We start from the raw sequence: 21,447 nt of genomic DNA on the forward strand, positions 1-21,447 counted from the left end.
CATTTATGTCTGAGTTGCGAATATCCCTTTAACCCCTTAGTGGGGTTAGATGCAATCGTCCAGTGCCAATGGTTTTTATGGCAGGTCTGCCTTCAGTGAATGACAATTAGGCCCTGCCAAGGGCAAGGCCTAATAGATGCCAGTCCGTTTTGCACTGATCGACATACTACACCGCAATACAGGAGTATTGCATTGTATTATAAAAGCGATCAAAATATCACACCGTAAAGTCCACTAGTGGGACTAGAAAAAAGTTGAATACATTTCTAATAAAGAAATAAAAATCCCAAGTAAAAAAAAATAAATACGTACTTTTTCTCCTTACAAACTGCTTTATTATGGAAAAAAAATATATATTTAAAAAACAAACAGCTACACATATTTGGTATTGCCATGTTTATAACGACCCCAGCTATAAAACTATTATGTTATTTAACCCGCATGGCGAACGCCGTACAAAATAAAATAAAGAACAATGCAAGAATTGCAGTTTTCTGTTCACTCTGCCTTCCAAAAATTTTGATAAAAAGCGATGAAAAAGTTGTATGTACCCCAAAATGGTACCAATAGAAACGACAAGTTTCCCCGCAAAAAATAATCCCTCATAGAGCTAAATCAGCGAAAAAGTTATTGCTCTTAAAATATGGTGACAAAAACAAATAATTTTTCAAAAAAAGTGTTTTTATTATGTAAAAGTAGTAGAACATAAAAAACGATAAATTTGGTATCGCCTCTATCGTAACGACCTGCATAATAAAGCTATTATGTTATTTATACAACATGGCAAACGGTGTACATTTCAGATGCAAAAAACAATGGCAACATTTTCTAGGATTTTTTCCATTACTCCACAAAAAGTTCATAAAAGTTAATTAACCCCTTCAGGACTGAGCTCATTTTGGCCTTCAGGACCAGCCCCATTTTTTTTCAAATCTGACGTGTCATTTTATGTGGTAATAACTCTGGAATGCTTTTACCTATCCAAGCGAATCTGGTATTGTTTTTACATGACATATTGTACTTTATATTAGTGGAAAAACTTGGTCAATAAATTCATTGCTTATGATTTTTCTCATCTTAAATGTATCTGCTTGTAAAACAGAAAGTAATACCACAAAAAATAGTCATTATTTTACATATTCCATGTCTACTTTATATTTGCATTGTTTTTTGAACATTCTTTTATTTTTCTAGGACGTTACAAGGCTTAGAACTTTAGCAGCAATTTGTCAAATTTTCAAGAAAATTTCAAAAGGCAATTTTTTTCAAGGACCAGTTCAGTTCTGAAGTGGCTTTTAGGGCCTTATATACTAGATAGACCCCATAAATCACCCCATTTTAAAATCTGCACCTCTCAAATTATTCAAAACAGCATTCAGAGAGTTTCTTAACCCTTTAGGCATTTCACAAGACTTAAAGCAAAGTAGAAGGGAAATTTACAAATTTTATTTTTTTTCCATGAAATTTATTTTTAATACATTGTTTTCTGTAACACAGAAAGTTTTGCCAGAGAAATGCAACTTAATATTTATTGCCCAGATTCTGCAGTTTTTAGAAATAGCTGACATGTGGTCCTAGTGTGCTAATGGACTGAAACACAGGCCTCAGAATCAAAGGAGCACCTAGAGGATTTTGGGGCCTCCTTTTTTTAGAATATATTTTAGGCACCATGTCAGGTTTGAAGAGGTCTTGTGGTGCCAAAACAGTGGAAACTCCCCAAAAGTGACACTGTTTTGGAAACAACACACCTCAAGGAGTTTATCTAACGGTAAAATTAGCATCTTGACCCCACAGGTCTTTTGCTAAATTTATTGGAGTGAGTCTGTGAAAATGAAAATTAAATTTTACATTTTTACAAGGAATAAAGAATAAAAGCACCCATAAACTTGTAAAGCTATTTCTCACAATTATGGAAATACCCCTATATGTGGTAATAAACTGCTGTTTGGACCCATGGCAGGGCTCAGAAGGGAAGAAGCATCATTTGGATTTTGGAGTACAGATTTTGTGGGATCAAAACAGTGGAAACCCCCGAAAAGTGACCCCATTTTGGAAACTACACCCCTCAAGGAATTTTTCTAGGGGTACAGTTAGCATTTCGACCACACAGGTTTTTTGCTGGATTTAGTGGAATTAGACCGTGAAAATGAAAATCCTACATAGAAATGTTTATTTTTTACAATGAATAAAGGAGAAAAAGAACCCCAAAATTTGTAAAGCAATTTCTCCTGATTACGGTAATACCCCATATGTGGTAATACACTGTTGTTTGGACCCACGGCAGAGCTCAGAATTGAAGGAGCGCTATTTGGAGCTGAAATTTAGCTGGAATAGTTTTTGGGTGTCATGTCGCATTTGCAAAGCCCCTGAGGTACCAAAACAGTGGAAACACCCAAAAACTGACCCCATTTGGGAAACTACACCCTGTAAGGAATCTATCTAGGGTTATAGTGAGCATTTAGACCCCACAGGTCTTTTGCAGAATTTATTAGAATTAGGCCGTGAAAATTAATATCAAATTTTTTCCACTAAAATGTTGAATTTTTCCATTTTCACAAAAGCACTCCAACATTTGTAAAGCAATTTCTCCCAAGTACGGCTATATCCCACATGTGGTTATAAATGGTTTTTCATTAGAAATAAATTAACCCTTTCAGGACTGATCCATTTTTTGCTTTTTCATTTTACTTTCTCCCTTCCCGCTTTCCAATAGCCATAAAGTTTTTCTCTTTTTCCGTCAGTAGAGTGGTGTGAGGGCTTATTTTTTGCGGGAGGAATTGTAGTTTCTAGTAACACCATTTAAAGTACCATTTAATGTACTGGGAAACTCAAAATAAAATTCTTTGCAAGGTGAAATTAGAAACAGCTGCAATTCCTCATTGTTTTTGGGGTTTCGTTTTTACGTCTTTCACGGTGCGGTAAAAACGACAACTTAAATTTTTTCTGAGACCTAATACCATTAAGGTGATACCAAATTTATACAGTTTTTTTTTATATTTTGCTACTTTTACAAAGTAAAAACTATTTGTTAAAAAAACTTTTTGTTTCACCACATTCCGAGAGCCGGAACTTTATTTGTTTTTTGGTCGATTGAGCGGTGTGAGGGCTTATTTTTTGCGGAACGAGCTGTAGTTTTTATTGGTACCATTTTTTGGTACATACAACTTTTTGATCACTTTTATTCAATTTTTTGGCAAGCAAGGTGACAAAAAAAACGAATTCTGACAATGTTTTTTGTTCTTTTTTTTTTACAGTGTTCACTGTGCGCTATAAAGGACATTTTGCTTTTTTTATTTGGGTTGATACGATTATGGCGATACCATATGTATATTGTTATTTATGTTTTGCAGCGTTTGCACAATAAAATCACTTTTCTATAAAATAATTTCTTTTCTGTGTCACCATATTCTAAGAGCCATAAGTTTTTTATTTTCAGCCAAAAAAGCTGTGTAAGGACTTGTTTTCTGCAGGACCGTTGTTATTTTTTATTGGTACTATTTTGGGGTACATGCGACTTTTTGATCACTTTTTATTCTATGTCATAGGAAGAGTGGTGACCAAAAAATAGCAATGCTGGCATAGTTTTTCATTTATTTTTTTTGCGTTGTTCACCGTGCGGGAAAAATAATATTATAGTTTTAACGTTTGTGTCATTACAAACGCCGTGATACCAAACGTTTTAACGTTTTCATTTTTTTCCTAAAATAAGAGTTATAGGAAAATAAGAATTTGATGTTTTTGTAACTTATTTTTACACTTATATTAAACATTTTTATTATTTTTCACTTGAAGACCTGCAGCACTGATAGCTGCTATAAGACATTACACTACCTATGTAGTGTAATGTATTATAAACTGTCAGTGTGACACTGAGAGTCACACTGACAGGAAGCCGTGCACGGCAGTCCTGGTGGCCGTTGTATGGCCTCTGTTTTTTGCCATGACACCAATGGCAGCACCCGCAATCGGTCCTTGGGAAAGTTTGTTGCTGCAACAAACTTTCCCTGCGATCACATAATCGGGACCTGAATTAATCAGGTCCCGATCATGTCTCCGGGACCAGAGGCCGGTGTTAACAGAGCGATCCGGGTGTCAGCGCTACTCTGAGACACCCGATCGTGCTGCTAACACTCTCTCCTCCGAACTCACACTGACAGGAGGCAGGGGGAGAGAGAAAGTTATAAACATCAAGTGCCGGGAAAGTTTGTTACTACAACAAACTTTCCCTGTGGTCGCTATGATTGGCTATCATAGCGATCACATGATTGGGACCTCAACCAATCAGGCCCTGATGAGAACACCCGGACCAGAGGCAGATAGCAACAGCCCGTTCCGGGTGTTAGACGCACTCTGGGGGACCCGATCGCCGACATAAAGAGGAACATAAATTAATGTCGGCGCTGCACAAAGCTCATCAAGCGCCAACGTTAATTTACCGTCGGCGGTTGGGAAGCATTTAATATATTATATGTACCCCAAAATGGTGGCATTAAAAAAAAATACAATTGTTGGGCAAAAAAACAAGTCCTTATACAGCTATGTAGACGGAAAAATAAAAAAGTTATAGTTCTTTGAATGCGATGATGGAAATAGGCTGTGTGAACATACCTTAATACTGTAGATGTTCATGCTGAGACCTGCTTCTAAGGATATACAGTGACATATACACACTAAATAAAAAACTGACCCCCCCCCCCCACAAATTTTATATATACCATATATATAAAAATACATCTAGCCCATTTGTCCCTCGGGATAACATACGATGGCGACCATAATCCTGCTAATGGTATATTTTTAACTGTAACAAAAAAATAAAATACGTTTTCAAGATATATTAATAAAGGTGAAATTATATTTAGTTTATCAATTCCCCCCTTCCATGCATAGCACATAAGTTCCTATTGGTGGTGGACCTAAACAACCTATAATAGGTATAAAGTGTTACAATCTCATAAAAACATGTGCACTACAAATCTCATGGATCTGCGTGACCTAATCTAGCCAGCGTCACTCTGATTGTGATGAGGAGGATCCACAACTAGCTAGATAACAATGTTACATTTTTAATATTGTGATACATTGTTACAGATCATCTGGCACTGTACCAACCTGTATAGCAACATGAATTGATTGGAAATGACTGTTCTCTAGGCAAAAGTCAAGCAATACCACAATCCTGTTATTATCAACGGACAGTCTCAATAATGTTAAGAGTATAGTGTGCGTACAGTTGCTGTGGTACACAACAATTAGGCCAGAAGTTGCTCCGGATAACCCATCCTATTATCTTGCATGGGTTGTAAGTCGATGTTGCTGTTGGCTACTTAACCCCTTCAGGACTGAGCCTGTTTTGGCCTTGTGGACGCAGCCAATTATGTGGTAATAACTTGGGAATGTTTTTTGCTGAATTTAGTGGAATTATATATAACCTAAAATAAATAGATGCTCGCAAAACACAAGAAATAATGAAAATAGAAAAATACTTTATTGAGATACATAAGGAACAATAAACAATAGATTAAAATGAGGAATCCATAAACCACAGTTAAAAACGGGACAAGAGAATGTGTAACTACTGAATGAATACAGAGTACAAGTTTGTACCTTTAGCAGACCTTCAAGAAAGTGCAAGTGCAAATGCAGCCCAAAAGAGGGCACAAAGGTAATGTAATGACCCTATATAAGTGGAGCAAAGTGCTATATAAAAACAATAGTTAATGAGCCATGCAAAACATTGACATAGGTTTAAGCAAATATATGGTCAATAAAGACTGAAAAAAAAGGAACAATTATCTGCAGAGTTACGCAACATATCAAGCAGGATATATCATACCCATGATAGATACGGTAGGGAACACAGTCAGAGTAGACCCCAACGCGCGTTTCGGCGCAAATGCCTTCCCCAAGATTTTTAAATCAATTTCTCCTGATTACGGCAATACCCCCATATGTGGTAATAAACGGCTGTTTGGACACACGGCAGGGCTCAGAAGGGAAGGAGCACTTTTGGCTTTTGGAGCTCAAGTTTACGCAATTGGTTTTCGGTTGTCATGTCGCATTTCCAAAGCCCCTGAGGGACCGAAAGAGTGGACATCCATCAGAAGTGACCCCATTTGGGAAAATACAACCCTAAAAAGAATTTGTCTAGGGGTATAGTGAGCATTTTGATCCCATAGGTTTTTCTTTGCTAAATTTAGTGTAATTAGGCCATCAAAACTTCTATTGTTTTTTTATTCTTTTTTTTTTACAGCGGTCACCGTGCGCTATAAATTACATATTTAATTTATTCTGTGGGTCGATGCGATTACAGCGATGCCATATGTATAAAGGTTTTTTATGTTTTACGGTGTTTGCACGATAAAATCACGATTTAAAGAAATTATTTCGTTTTTGTGTCGCCATATTCTAAGAGCCACAACTGTTTTTATTTTTTTATCAGGAAAGCTGTGTGAGGGCTTGTTTTTTGCGGAACAAACTGTAGTTTTTATTGGTACAATTTTTGGGTACATGCGACTTTTTGATCCCTATTTATTCAATAATTTGGGAGCTGAAGGGACTAAAAATAGCGATTCCGGTATTGTTTTTTTTATGCGGGATAAATTTCATGATATTTTTATAGTTCAGGCCGTTACGGAAGCGGCGATAACAATTATGCATAGTTTATTTTTTTTCTAATACTAAAGGACTTTATAAGGGAAAAAGGCAATTTTTACATTTTATTATTTTGACATTTTACTCTTGTACATTTTTTTTGTAACTTTTTTTTTTTTAGTCCCATTAGACTTGGACTTGAAGATCCAATTGTTGGATCGTTGTTATAATACCCTGCAATACTTCTGTATTGCAGGGTATTATAACTGTCAGCTTCACACTGACAGGAGGCATATTAGGTCCTGCCTCTGTCAGGACCTAATCGCCTACCATAGATGGTAGACCGGAAGCCTTTGTTAGGCTTCCAGTTGCAATAGCAATCCCCCCCCTCACAATAATAGGCCCCCGCAATTGCATAGCGGGGTGCCTATGTTGTTATAACAACTTAAATGCGGCGGTCGCTATTGACTGCCGCATTTAAGGGGTTAATTGGTTCGGATCACCGCTGTGATCCGACCCGATGTTTTCCCTCAGTACTAAGGCTGCTGGTAGCAGCCTGTACTGGGAGATGATGGGCTGCGGGGACCGCCTGTGTGCTCTGTTAGGAGCACACGTAGAGTAACAGGCTGCAGGCACAAGGACCAGCTCTGCAGCCCGTTAATCTACGTGGGGTGGTCGGGAAGGGGTTAATTATTACTGTTTATTTTGTTTTTCCACAAAAATTCTACTGCGATACTGTAAATTGCCCTTCATAGTCTGGAGTACTCTGAGGGCTTGTCCACACACAACGGAATTGCTGCTGAAAATTTCTGCAGCAATTCAGTTGAAAGTCAAAGGCTTTCCGCTGTGGCAAAAATGCGCCATTGCCTGCATTTTTTATGGCAAAAAATGGTGCATAAATTGCTGCGTTTTTCCCAATGTTGCGAGATGCTGACATCTCCTCTGAAAAACGCAGCAATTCTGGACACTTTCCGCAGCAGGTATTGACTTGCTGCGGTACGAAAAATACGCACCGCAGATCAATTTCGGCTTGGAAATCTTATGCAGCATGTGAATGAGATTTGTTAAATCTTATCCATTATGCTGCTACTGTATTCTGCTGCATTTTTTACAGCCAAATTTTGGCCAGAAAAAAAGCGGCAATTCTATTACATGTGTACGAGCTCTTAGAGAAAATACAATCATTTGGTAGAGAATGTTTCTTCCTGAAATAACTGGTGCCAAATTGTAATCTCCATAGGGTGTATTCACAAGGTGCGGTTTTTCCACGGCTTTCACCGCGTAGCCAAAAAATGCACTGAAAAATGCATGTGTTTTTACCGCGAGGCAATCCGTGGTATATATATTACGAATGCCTTTTTCGATGCAATTTTCAGCCACGTGGCAAGAAACGCTGCAAAACCGCACTTTGTGAATACACCCTTTGTGCCAGGAATGAGGCAAACCCTCTCCCATTTTTGCTATGTCATAATGCAGATGTTTTTGATTTTGAGGGATTTAACATAAACAGCTTTCAAACTACATAGTTACATAGGTTGAAAAGACTCAGGTTTATGTAGTTCAACTTTCTCACTCCTGTATACATCATTTATTGCTAGATTAGTTATAACCCTCAATGCCATTCATCAGTAAATAAGCATCTAGCCTTTTTTTTTAAATGCTGACATAGTATCTGCCATCACTATCTCTTGGGGTAGGGCATTCCATAGTTTGACTACTCTAACTGTAAAGAACCCTTTCCTGTATTCATGTCTGAAACGTCTTTCTTCCACACGCAATTAATGTCCCCTGGTCCTTTGTAGAATCCTTGGAAAGAACAGATAATTGGTTGAAAATTGTAGATGCAACATCATACATTAATACGGAGATCTATGGGAATGAATGGTTATGTAAGAAAGGAAATAGGCAAATAGTATCACCACCATCTTTTATAACACTTTGTCTATGGTAAGTGATACAGACACATGTAAGTGATGGAAGTTGAGTAACTGTTATTTAGTTCAGAGCATACATTTTAAATAGAGAAAATAATAATAATAATAATTCAGAATGAATGGTTAGGATGAAGTTCGAGCAGAATATACACCATTGTATAAAAACAATAAGTCACAACACTTCAACTTTCTAAGTGTTTTCCGGGAAAATTGTCTTTTACCCAATGGCGATGAGACATTCATTTTCCTTTGCTCAGAAGATAAAATTAATCTTTGACCTTGCAAAGTGGGAAACCTGTGTGAGAATATTTTGCTGATAAGCATTATGGACCACGAATTGAGGGTCTTTTACACCCCTAAATGGATATAAACTGATTAATAAAATAATTAATTTCTATGTATATGATATATGAATGCTATAGTAAGACCCAATTCAGACTATGTTTTGACATTTCTGCTGAAGTATACTGTTTATTTTTTTAACAGGACAGTAAAATGTAGCCTGGCACATTGTTCTCCCCTGTCGAAAACAGAATCCAGACAGATTACTATGAAAGTCAAAGTGAACAGGATGCAGCAGGATAGGAACCACAATATCTGACTTCACATTTGACTAAGAACAATTCACCGTAGGGGTTTACACCACACATTTGTTTACGCTGTTGCTTGAAAACGTGAGAAAGACACAAACACCTTGAAGAGCCTCAATAATAGCTTTCCTGGAAATGAGCCTTCATGCAGAATTTGTCACCTTAAAAGAAGAATTTGACTTTGAGGTGCAAGATAATTAAACTATAATGGATGTGTTACTCTGAAATCTGTTTTACTAAATTCAGGCACCTTATGTGAACAAAGTAATTATAACTTTCTTTGAATCTGCATCTTGTTTGGAAAATTAGTGAACTACAACCAATCAGGTGTCAGCACCTGGGAAGTAGCTAGACATATGGTGAAGCTGTAGGGCCTCCTGGAGTTTCACATTACATCTCTGTTGGGTGAGGTCCTACTTGCAAGTGGTACCTGTAAATGTATATGTAAAATGAAATGTGATTCAGACCATCTGCTTAATTGTGCTGACTAATTTCCATGGTTTCCAAAAGTGTGTAGGGACATGCCCAACTCACAGGGAGAATGGTAACAACTAATTGTTAATTTATTCATACATTTTCAGGAGGAATAACAGAGGATCGACACAACTAGATGCTCCAGCCTAGTTATTTCATAGGGAATGCAAATATTTACTAAAACAGACATGTCAAAAAAGCAGAATAAGGCCTCTGACACGTGAGATTTGTTTCTTACTTTGTGGGAGTATGTTCCCTAATTCTTACTAATATACATTTGATAGGTAAGCAAGAAGTAGAGTACGGCTGGGTTCACACGACCTATTTTCGGATGTAATGGAGGCGTTTTACGCCTCGAATTACACCTGAAAATACGGCTCCAATACGTCGGCAAACATCTGCCCATTACTTTCAATGGGTTTGCCGATGTACTGTGCCGACGACCTGTCATTTTACGCGTCGCTGTCAAAAGACGGCGCATAAAAAAGACGGCTCGTCAAAGAAGTGCAGGACACTTCTTGAGACGTAATTTGAGCCGTTTTTCATTGACTCCAATGAAAAAAAGCTCCAATTACGTCCGTAATTGACGCCGCGAAAAATGCAAGTACGAGCAATTACGTCGGAAATTCAGGAGCTGTTTTCTCCTGAAAACAGCTCCGTAATTTCTGACGTATTTGCAGTTATCGTGTGCACATACCCTTCAGATGAACGGCAATAAGACTACATGATCAGGCTACACAAGGTTTGTTTGTTGTCTGTTACCATGGACACATACAGGTCTGTCTAAGAGCTGTAGACACAAAAGATTTTTATTGAAGACGATTTGCAAAAAGTCTTATTTTTTTATTTTAGATGCATTGGAACAGTTAAAAAAATTGGTTGTGAAAGTGTCCATATCCTTTATGGAGGTCACTGGGAAGTGGCAGGTGAGCTTACACAGATTGATGGAAAGGTGTTCTGTGAACCTAAAATTTACAATAAATTAGAATTTTGCACTAAATAAAAAATAGTTTCGATTGTATGGTAGAACATTGTTTGCCACTGGGAGCCATGGGCCCTTCAGCTATATGGGGTTTTAATAGCAAGTTCCCAATTAAATTTATATGTAATAGAACTTGTGTTTTGTTTAACCCCCTTCCCGTCCACACCACGTACATTAACGGACTAATGGCACAGTCCTTGTGCCAGAAGCCTGTTAACTTACGTGCATGGCATGATAGCATGCACACTTATGCACGCAGTGCCATTGGCAGGATACTGTACTGTGACAGTAAAATGTTCCGGTATGCTGCTTGCACATTCCAAAGTGTGTTAGGGCATCATTAATGACGTCACAAGGATTTCCTGTGCAGATGGGACTTAGAAGCATGCAAAGAAGTGGCAACCTGCGTCTTCTCTTCATGTCTGTGCATACAGATCACTGATAACATTAGATCACTGTTGATGAATAAATAAAATTGAATAAATAAAATAAGAAAAAATAAGAAAACAAAGCAAAAACGAAAAAAAATTGCTTCTTTCCAAAAAAGTGCACATCAAACGCACCAGTATTGGACATACTTTGTGACATGAACATGTTTAGCATGGATGTCAGGTGCTCATGCATTAATACGTTCCTGTCAAACAGAATGTATATGATAAAAAACATACAATAATTACCCCTGCCACAAATTTTTAGCTCTTCTTCCCCAGCCCTATCTACTTTTACGCCTATACTAAAAAATGTGTGTACTTGGATGAATATCACCCATGACAGAGACCAATGGCGGATTAAGTAGACCATAGGCCCTGGGCTGTTTCCCAAACTTGGCAGAAAAAATTGGACATAGATAACTTCAAAACCACAAAAAAAGGCCATACTTACTAAGTGGGTGGGTTTTCACCCACCCACTTAGTAAGTATGGCCTTTTTTGTGGTTTTGAAGTTTCCCAAACTTGGGCATCTTCTCCCCCGCCACTCTGCCATGCCGTGTCTATAGTGAACACCACTTCTCTGTGCGAGCATTGATAAAAGAATGTTACGATTCCCCTTGTCAAAGGGCTGTGTTCCTACATACTGACAGTCTCCAACCATCGCTGACAGTATCACACTGTGTAGGGACACATCCTCTTGACAATGAGAATGGTAACAGGCATTTGTTTATTAGTCCTGGGCTACACAAAGACTTTATGTGGAATACAAGGATTTCCTATAACAGACATGTCAGGAGAGGGGACAGATGCTCTCTAAATCCAGTGACTCACAGGTGACGTCTTTTCTCCGTTATGGCGACTTCTGATGACTGTAGAGTTTCCAGAGGACACATCTTTGCCCTCTCTACTGCAGTCATTTCCAGCCTCTATAAAAACACCAAAATTCAGACACCAACCCCCTAAATTGTTCCATACCCCAGACCTAATCCCTAAGTTTAAACCACAGGCCCATATATTAAAGGGGTTGTCCGGGCACGGACCAGTTTTTCATACTGATGACCTATCTGTCTGTATTTATTTAAGGTGCTTGTTCTGGGGTCTGTATTTATTTAGGGGGGTCTGGTCACTACAATAGTTTAGAAGGTCTGGGGTCCATATGGATTCTAGGGGCTGGTCTGGGTTCTGAATTTATTAGTCTGAGTAAAAAGGTGTTGTCCGGGCACAGATCTTTTTTTCATAATATATAAAAGGTGGGGGTCCGATACTGATCAGCTGTTCCAGCTGCCTCCGGGCACTGGTTGTTACACATTGTTCAGTACCAGAAGCAGATGGCTCTATACACTGCGTTACGGCATGCTGCAGAACTGCAACTCTGCTCCTATAAACTTGAAGCTAGCTGGAGCGCTCATGGGTGCAGCAGTCCGGGTGTTGGACCCCCATCGATCACATACAGATGACCAATTCTGTGGATAGCTCACCAGTATAAAAAAACAGATCAGTGCCCGGACAACCTCATTAACTCAGACTAATAAATTCAGACCATAAGCAAGAGGAGACTAGGAAGCTCCACCCACAACCCGTCCCTGCAAGAAGCCTCTGAGCCTGACCAGCAAGGAGAGATGGTAAGTGCCTATGTGTGTCTATATGTGTGTGTGTGTGTGTGTGTGTGTGTGTGTGTGTGTGTGTGTGTGTGTGTGTGTGTGGGTGTGTGACTGTGTGGGTATAGTTATCAGAGTGTGATATCTGTGGTGTTACATAGGACTGCAGATAACATCTTCTACATTATCTATACTCAGAGAGTTAACACTGTGATATCTGTGATGTTACATAGGACTGCAGGCAGTGGCGGATTAAGTGTACCATGGGCCATGGGCTGTGGACACAACATGGGCTCCCTCCTTCTCCCCTACACACAATGCAACCCCCCCCCCCCGCCCTACCCCCTTTTCTCTTGCGAGACGCCTAAACAACATTTTCTTCTTTGAACATTTATTAAAACTTTAAAACAAACAATCCTATTAATAATTTTTTTTCAAATATAAAACTGTAGTAAATGAACTTAGATGTGATCAATAACGGCTCGATCCTGCGTGTCAGAGACACGCAGGACCCGCTGTCACTGAACCCATCAGTCTCGCTGACCTGACGGATATAGGTTTTAGTGCTAGATACAGCTGCTCTGTATATAGGATACAAAGCGGTTGTATCTCAAAAAGTAGTTTTTAAAAGGCGTATATAACCCTTAACACATCAAATAAAAAATGTTAACACCTCTCTTTAAAGTGTAATTAAACTTTAAAAAAAAACTTTTGACATGTCGTAGTGAAATGTCAGAAGTTTTGATCAGTGGGGGTCCAAGCACTGTGGTCCGCACCAATCGCCTAAATGAAGCGGCAGAAGGGCTCGGATGAGCACTGTGCCGCTTTGTTTCTGATCACCATTCCTCCGAGCAGTGTATGGTCTCAATAGAAAGTCCAATGCCCTATTGATTCCTCAAAAAAAAAACGGAAACCTTACGGAACGGAGACAAACAGAAACCATTCGCAATGGAAACATTACCATTGAAATCAATGGTAATGCCAACGGAAGATATGGTTTCCGTGTGCCTTTCCGTTGATGGGTTCCTCCGACGGAAAGGTCTAACGGAACCCACCAACGGAACTCCGACGCAGATGTGAACACACAGTTACTGTATCAATAATACAGTCAATTCAGAAGGCGGTGTACAGAGAACTATATCACTGATTTCTAGCGCGTCCAGGGGTGTTGCATGCCTTAAAGCATATGGCCCCCCTCACACCAAAAAATTATCTATATACATATACAGTTATTATATTATACCACTATACCAGATGAAATATCACCTGCATAATGTTACTGATCACAACTCACTATTATAAGACCAATACTACCAATAATAACACAATATAAGGTCCAAATAATACCGCCACACCATAAACGAAAAGTGACTGAATAATACCCCCATACTGTTACTGGATAATACCACCACACCATAACCACATAGTGACTGAATAATACCCCCATACTGTAACTGAAGAATACCGCCACACCATAACCACATAGTGACTGAATAATACCCCCATACAGTTACTGAATAATACCTCCACACCATAACCACATAGTGACTGAATAATACCCCCATACTGTTACTGAATAATACCGCCACCCCATAACCACATAGGGACTGAATGATACCCCAATACTGATACTGAATAATACCGCCACACCATAACCACATAGTGACTAAATAATAAGCCTTGATAAAGACCCATTCATGGGTTGAAAAGTTGCAAGTGTTTTTATGCTTGGTGAATAAATAAAATACACTTCTTTAGATTATCTTGTGTGCTGCAGTTCCTTTCTTCGATTGATTGTCTCCCTTGGACCTGGGATTCTTTGCTGCGTGCACCATCCATGTTTGGGGAGTTGTCCTTTCACACTGAAGAATTTTTTGTGGCTGTGCTGCTGTTTTCCTGAATGACTAAATAATACCCCTATACTGTTACTGAATAAAAAACACTATACAAAGACCAATATACCACTGTCACGTAGGGTTCGTGGACCCACTGGGCCGTTCCGCCTTGGCGGTATAGCAGCTGGACAACAGGGCGCAGGTCAAAGTCTATAGTTCATATAGGGTACCTGTGGCAGCTCCAACAGTAGCAAGGCAGGCTCGGCTGGGACTAGGCAGCGGGTAGACGTCAGGCGTGGCGTAGTAGGACAGGCGTGGAATACGGCACAGCATGACTACAGCACAGCACGGCACTTGATAAGGATAGCACGGGATACAGGTTACAGGATACACTGGGAACTTGGAAAAACACTGGGAGACCATTTGCTTAGACAAGCAAGGATACGACAAACAACACTCAGGCACTGCAGGAAGGGGCTGGACCCTACTTATAGTCCAGGGGGCTCATGGGCTAATTAACACTAAATTCCAGTGTGCACGCTGCCCCTTTAAGAGCAGGTACGAGCGTGCGTGCGCACCCTACAGGATCCGGCCGAGGTGAGTGGAAGTGAGTGCAGCCGTCAGGAGGTGAATGAACCTGACGGCCCGCAGCTATGGCATGACAACCACCATGTAGTGACCATATATTGGTAGATGCCAGTTATACGCAGGAGCTCTGCAAACCATGTAAGTGATTAAAGCACATTTATATCTAGTGACTCACTGGTGATGTCTTATCTGATTAGTCATTCACTTTCCCTTTTTTTCTCCATCCGATCCAGACCAATGTGACGACTTATTCCAGCCACGACTGGTCTCTGCAGAACTTGACACACAGAGGTGTTGGTTTCTAGGTTTTTCAGCATCCTCCCCACCTCTAAACAAACTCGTAATCCAGTGCTCCAGACAGTAATTTTTATCCCTCAGTGCTCGACACAATAAAAGTGCCTCATCAGTAACCATGCCCCTTTTGTTCCCCCACAGTAATAATGCCCCCTTTGTGCCCCTTTAGATAGCACCACACAAAGCACCCTGTAGATTGTGCCACACAAAGCACCCTGTAGATTGTGCCACACAAAGCACCCTGTAGATAGTGCCACACACAGCCCCCTGTAGGTAGCGCCACACTCCTCCCTCCTTGTAGATAGTGCCACACAGCCCCCTCTTGTATATTGTGCCACAAAGTATAGTGTATAGTGCTACACAGCCCCCCATATATAGTGTTACACAGCCCTCCCTTGTATATAGTGCTACACAGAAATCCCCCCGCATATTGCCACACAGCGCCCCCCGTTGTATATAGTGCCACACAGCGCTCCCCTTGTATATAGTGCCACACAGCCCCCCTTGTATATAGTGCCACACAGCCCCCCGTGTACATAGTGCTACACAGCACTCCCCATTGTAAATAGTGCTACACAGCTCTCCCCCTTGTATATAGTGCTACACAGCACTCCCCTTGTATATAGTGCTACACAGCGCTCCCCCTTGTATATAGTGCTACACAGAAATCCCCCCCGGATATTGCCACACAGCCCCCCTTGTATATAGTGCCACCCTGTTCCCCCTTGTATATAGTTCTACACTGCTACCCCTTCTGTATATTAAATACCTATAACTGTATGTGAAGACAAATCAAATCTCCCAAAAGGGAAAAATAATGACACCAAGTACAGTAAGTAACTTGCAAAAAATATAAATTCTTTATTACAATATACATAAGAACATGTTGGCCATCAGGACCTAAAAACCACAGACAATTAAAATATACAATGTGGAGAACATGAGGCTACTCAGAATGGCCTATATTCAACATTCAATAATATCGAACAGGGTCACTATGACAGTCATGCTATAAATGTACAGTACAAGGATAACCTACACCACAAAATGTGTCTCCAAAAAGCATGCTGAAACAGAGCAATGTAATACAGACCCTGTAAAACATAGTATACACGGGAGACTGGTAGCTAACACTGAAATCTCAGTGTAAATAAAGTGGTATAGAGACCAGGGTATCACCAAAAATCAGAGTAGGTCCCAGAAGCCATACCAACCCGTGTATTGCATATCAAGCCAAAAATGAGCTCCACAGCAAGAGGAGCTCATTTTTGGCTTGATATGCAATACACGGGTTGGTATGGCTTCTTGGACCTACTCTGATTTTTGGTGATACCCTGGTCTCTATACCACTTTATTTACACTGAGATTTCAGTGTTAGCTACCAGTCTCCCGTGTATACTATGTTTTACAGGGTCTGTATTACATTGCTCTGTTTCAGCATGCTTTTTGGAGACACATTTTGTGGTGTCGGTTATCCTTGTACTGTACATTTATAGCATGACTGTCATAGTGACCCTGTTCGATATTATTGAATGTTGAATATAGGCCATTCTGAGTAGCCTCATGTTCTCCACATTGTATATTTTAATTGTCTGTGGTTTTTAGGTCCTGATGGCCAACATGTTCTTATGTATATTGTAATAAAGAATTTATATTTTTTGCAAGTTACTTACTGTACTTGGTGTCATTATTTTTCCCTTTTGGGAGATTTGATTTGTCTTCACATACAGTTATAGGTATTTATTGTCTGTTTTTCCTTGATATGTGTGGACGTTTACTATAACGTTTATCGTTAGGTCTGGTTCTATATAGGTACTCATCCCTTCTGTATATTGCCACACAGACCCCGCAAAAAAATAAAAAAAATATTGTACTTCCCTTGCCCCGCTCCCGCGATGGATGGAGCACTGCACAGCCTCTGGTCGGGACGCATGCGCATGATGAAGTGAGTTATCACGCCGGGCTGCGCAGGGAGTCTTCCCAGTGCCTTATAGGCTGCAGGCAGGCCTAACATGGCCTGCAGCCTATAGTATTCATTTGTATCTGCGTCCTGAGGATGCAGATACAAGTGAATGTGGCTGTCGCTAGCACCAGGGCCCCCTCCGGTGCTAGCGACGCCACCAGGCATGAGGGAGCCGTGCGGTAATGATGATCCGCCACTGACTGCAGGTAACACTACTACATTATCTCTACTCAGAGAGTTATCACTGTGTTATCTGTTGTGTTACATAGGACTGCAGGTAACATCTGCTACATTATCTGTACTGTGTATATGTGTGCCTGTATGAGTATATATAGGTCTGTGTGTATATGTGTCGCTGTGCATGTATATATGTGCCTTTGTGTGTATATATTTGTATATAGTTCCTCCAGTATGTGTGGGTGTGAATATATATATATATATATATATTTATTTGTGTGTGTGTGTATATATATATATATATATATATATATATATGTATGCATTTGTGTGTGTATACATGACTCCTGTGTGTATGTGTTTTTATGTCTATATATTTACCTATGTGTATGGGAGTATATATATTTGCCTGTATGTCTAAATATGTCTTTTTGTATGTACGTATATATGTTCCAGTATGTGCGTGTATACAGGGTGGGCCATTTATATGGATACACCTAATTAAAATGGGAATGGTTGGTGATATTAACGTCCTGTTTGTGGCACATTAGTATATGGGAGGGGGGAAACTTTTCAAGATGGGTGTTGACCATGGCGGCCATTTTGAAGTCGGCCATTTTGTATCCAACTTTAGTTTTTTCAATGGGAAGAGGGTCATGTGACACATCAAACTTATCGAGAATTTCACAAGAAAAACAATGGTGGTGGGGGCGTGGCCAGCTATGGGAGAGTGAAGACGTGCTCTCTCCAGCTCCTCTCCTAGCGTTCCATTAATTGGCTGACATCCGCTCCCAGTTATGGGGAAAACCTCCAAAAAAACAAAGACAGCAGCCCCTACATGCCCCTCATCGCCCCAGCGCGATATCGGGGATTATTTCGGGCGACAACCCCAGATGCAGCTGCGGGCCACGACACGGGCCGAGGCCGGGGGTCAAGATGGCCGCCCGACCTCTCCATCTCCAACGTACCAGTGCCCAGGGCTGCCGGAGATGACATCAGGACACGCTCACTCCCCCTCTACGGTGCAGATCCTGGAGGCCTCCGACCCTCTGTCTCCTTCCCGGGCTGCGGTGGATCCTGCGGCCCGGCCGACCACGCCTGCCGTTCTCCAAGATGGCCGCCGGGACCATTCGGCGTGCGGATGCGGGCCTGCTCTGGAGAGCACGGCCCTCCTTACAGTTGCTCTGGAAGAGAGAGTGCCAGCGCAAGAGGTACCGGACCCAGAGGCACCAGATCCCCAGTCTAGCTGGGAGGCCTCGGGGGATCCCTTAGCGGCGGCCGCCGTTCTCCTGTCACCAGACCACGTGGCCTCTCAAGATGGCTGCCGCCGTTCTCCGGCGGGCCTGCATATGCCGGGACGCCACCCTCCTCCGTCACTGCTCTCATGGCCAGCGGGCCCTCTCCTTCCGGGACCCGACTCCGGCCTACTACCATCCGCTTTGGCATCCCCTGGAGTGAGAGACACCACACCTGCCCTGCCTGCAGCTCTGCAGTTGGAGGATCTATCTAGGAGGCACAGTGAGTACCGAGGCCCTGAGCCTCCCATCACCCAGCTCACTTCACACCCTATGGGACTGATAGCTCCAGTTCTCTTCCTCCCACCCAGGGACCCTGGGCTGGTGGGGGCCTCTCCCTCTTGGTCCTCTGGCTCCTCATGGCACAGCTTCCCCAGTGCCCCAACAACCATAGCCTCGACCCTGCCTATGGGATCTCCCCAGCACCCCGGGACTATGCCTGCACTACATGCCAGTGGCCAAGGTCCTCAATTGCACCCACTTCCTTCGCCTGAAGTGGATACACCAGCCAGCAGTGGATTAAGTTTTACAGACCCGTCGTCTGGATCTATGTGTGAAAATCGTCCGGCGACTCTTTCAGATATCCGCCAGCTTGTTCAATTGTTGCCCATTAGGGCTGATATGACTTCCTTTGCCAGACAGATTGTGGAAGAATGCAAGCTGGAGTTTACACAGTTTCGTGCTGAACTTTCCTCACTTTCTACTAGGGTGGACACTCTTACGCAGGATCGGGTTGCTGATAATGCCACTATTGCAGATATCCAATCTACTATCCAGCAGCATTCAGCTCAGTTGTTCACTTTGCAGCAATACCTCGATGATATTGAAAACCGTAATAGGAGGAACAACCTACGTGTTCGAGGATTGCCCGAATCTATCCCTGCGTCTGATCTGTTTTCGATTCTCTCCACCATCTTCAATACTTTACTAGGCCGTCCGCCGAATACCCATATAGAGATCGACCGGGCACATAGAGCTCTCCGCCCTGTAAGTGTCGATGATCCTCGGCCGAGGGATGTCATCTGCCGAATCCATTTTTACGCAATCAAGGACTCTATCCTGCAAAAAATCAGACGGCAGCCCATCATACTCCACCAAGGCACGCAGTTACGTATTTTGACGGATTTATCTCGACACACGCTGGCGCAAAGAGCTGCTCTCAAACCCCAGCTGGAGGTACTCCGAAACCGGGACATCATCTACAGGTGGGGCTTCCCGTTTGCCCTGATGGTCAGACAGGATGGCCGTACCTATACTGTGCGATCCCCGACCGACTTGCCTGGTTTCTTGCAGGACTTGAACCTTCCTCATGTTGCATTACCGGAGTGGCCCTCGTTGTTATCCTCTGCTGGCGGAGGATCGCGGGGGAGACGCCCGCTCTCTGGGCCTCTATCTGTGGCGGAGGGTCGCCCTCCACGTGGACCCCGCAAAAGATCTAGATGCCGACAAGAACGTGACCCTACTCCACCCATGGAGACCGCCCGTTCGGCGTGATGACCCGGATTGCCCGCTCCTGGAATTCCTCCTTTTACTTACTTACTTACTTGCTGTCTGATTTCAAGATTGCTTGTCGTTCTGAGTATTACCTTCAGATGCCTTCCAATGTCTTCCTCTCTCGTTATTTAAAGTGTGCAAATGATGTTAAGCTGTTAATACTTATATTATTGTACGCTGGGGAGTGCGGATAACTCTTATGCGTAGTTGTCACCTTCCCCCTGTATGTTTTGGACCAAATTTTTGGTCTTCCGCAATTGTGCGCTTAGTTTGTGCGGCAGTTGTTTTCTTACTGCCTTTTTTTTAACTTTATGTCTGTGTTTTTCTCTAATGCTCTGTTTTTTACTCCTAGCTTGTTTCCCTCCTCTGCTTCCCTCCTGGCGATCCTGGACTCCGATCCTTCGTGCGTTAGCCGGCATACCTCAGCGAGCCGTTTAGTCTGCATCCATGGCTGACCTTACTATTGCCTCCTTCAATGTGAAGGGGCTGAATGTTCCTGAAAAGCGGGCGCAAATCTTACACCATCTACACAAGCGTAAGGTACACATTGCATGCTTCCAGGAAACACATTTTAAGGAGGGACATACCCCTACTATCAAGCACAAACACTACACTACGTGGCATTTCAGTAATAATCCCCTTTCCAGATCGTGTGGAGTTGCCATAGCTCTCCACAAGTCCCTCCCCCATCAGGTTGTCAATCTTGTTGTGGATCCCGACGCGAGATACATCATCTTAGTGCTTAATATTGGTGGGAGGGAATTCACGGTGATTAACGCTTATGCTCCTAACCAGGGTCAGGTGCCCTTCATTCTCCAACTTATAGAAGCCGCCCTTCCGGTGGTCCGGGGGACTGTGGTGCTGTGTGGAGACTTTAACCTTACTTTGGATCCGACGGTGGATAATTCTACTGGTCGCTCTAGTGTTGCATATGGTGCTATTAGGCGGGCGAGGCGTGCTCTCCTACAGCTTCAACTTTGTGATGCATGGCGCATTCAACATCCCACTGATAAGGATTATAGTTTTTACTCCCATCCGCATGGCACCTACAGTCGCTTGGATTACATTTTCCTTCAGCAACATGCTCTCCCCTGGGTAGCCTCTACGTCCATTGGCAGTATCCTGTGGTCTGACCATGCCCCGGTATATTGTACCTTACATCTCCCCTTCATCACTAAAGGCCCCTGGACTTGGAGACT

The 21,447-nt window shown here is 41.9% G+C and overlaps 1 long non-coding RNA gene across 1 annotated transcript in view; it reads left to right on the forward strand.

Annotated features, from left to right (window-relative positions):
* The window catches only part of LOC142742368 (uncharacterized), an 88,323-nt gene extending 78,395 nt beyond the window's left edge, over positions 1 to 9,928 (forward strand). The window contains exon 3 of the long non-coding RNA XR_012881362.1: positions 9,015 to 9,928. This is a non-coding gene — a long non-coding RNA (uncharacterized LOC142742368). The remainder of the gene's footprint in view (positions 1 to 9,014) is intronic.
* The last annotated feature ends 11,519 nt before the right edge of the window (positions 9,929 to 21,447 follow it).

Source organism: Rhinoderma darwinii, chromosome 2, assembly GCF_050947455.1.
Source record: "Rhinoderma darwinii isolate aRhiDar2 chromosome 2, aRhiDar2.hap1, whole genome shotgun sequence".
NCBI classification, from domain to species: domain Eukaryota; kingdom Metazoa; phylum Chordata; class Amphibia; order Anura; family Rhinodermatidae; genus Rhinoderma; species Rhinoderma darwinii.